This window comes from Seriola lalandi, unplaced genomic scaffold (genome assembly GCF_002814215.2).
Source record: "Seriola lalandi dorsalis isolate HSWRI2012SDOR001 ecotype SW California unplaced genomic scaffold, Sedor1 jcf7180002054887, whole genome shotgun sequence".
In the NCBI taxonomy this organism is placed as follows: Eukaryota; Metazoa; Chordata; class Actinopteri; order Carangiformes; family Carangidae; genus Seriola; species Seriola lalandi.
Genome location: NW_019525439.1, coordinates 1,059,606 through 1,060,820, shown reverse-complemented (window position 1 = coordinate 1,060,820; position 1,215 = coordinate 1,059,606). Strand labels below are relative to the sequence as shown.

The 1,215-nt window shown below is 39.3% G+C and overlaps 1 protein-coding gene across 1 annotated transcript in view; it reads left to right on the top strand.

The window, feature by feature from the left end:
• Window positions 1-1,215, top strand: part of LOC147817803 (uncharacterized) — a 17,846-nt gene that overhangs the window by 8,996 nt on the left and 7,635 nt on the right. The window lies entirely within an intron of this gene.

Genomic DNA, 1,215 nt, shown 5'->3' with positions numbered 1-1,215 from the left:
AATTGTCCAATCTGCCCCAAACTTCACGTTTGATGATGGTCCCACACTGAAGACATCTGCTTGTGAATATGACGTCATACTGAACGCGCCAGCCACTGAAAACTGGAAGTAACCATTGACTATCATCATTTGGTTTAAATAATATTTTCACTGTATGGTTTACACACGACATACAGGAACATAATGCGTGTTGCTCCAAGGTTCATGACAGGGCATTGTCAGCGTATCGCTGCTTGCAGCTTTAATTTTCTATAGGTACTGATTTTTATTCTGTTTAAACACTGAGTATGTGTATTGATGTCCAATCACCTTCATACAAAGTGTCTCTTCCTCTTTCTGTTGTTTCACCGTCTCCCTGTGTTTTTGCTGTTTTCCTGTTTTTTTTCTGACATGTCTAATTAGTGCCACGGGTGCTCAGCTCCGAGGCACTCCTCTACAGCTAGAATAGCTGAGAGGAGTGCCTCGGGGCATCTATTAATATTCTGTTTCGGGTTTATTATTCTTCCGCCAAATTTCGGCGCGTAACTTGTCCCGCAGCTTTGAGAAAACCCCGTGAAAACCTGTGTGCGTGCCTGCGTGCGCCTAGCAACCAGATAACCAACTCTTCAAGCTCTGCTAGCTTTACATTAGCCGCATGTTAGGTCTTAAATTACATTTAGTTAGGTCTTAAATATGTAAGTCCATTTACTGCTTCCTTCGTTGCTTTTTTTTTGTTTTGTTAAAAGAGTGAATGAAGTTGTGACAGTCTCCGCTGAGACAGAGAAGAGGAGAAGCTACTAGCCCTCTCTCGCTGTCACTTCTAGTCGCGTTGCTCTCCTCCCCAGTAATGTTAAATTTAGCACAGAAAAAAACATAATAGTGGTAATTTAAATAGCGGTTCATGGGATTTATTAACCCTCAGGGGTCCCTCTGTCCTTTTTTGGACGTTTTCTTTACTTTTCTTTTTTGATTTGCTGATCATTTTGGCTGTGTTACAGCTGAAGGTATGGATAGAAAAACGTCATAGTATAGTATAAAATTTCAAAAAACGTCATAGTATAATAAGGCATAAAAATGGCAAAAAACGTCATAGTATAGTCAGGCACAAAACGTCACAGTATAGTAAGGCAAAAAAATGCCAAAAAAAGTCATATTCTAGTAGAGCATAAAAATGGCAAAAAATGTCATAGTATAGTATGGCATAAAATTTCAAAAAACGTCATAGTATAATAAGGC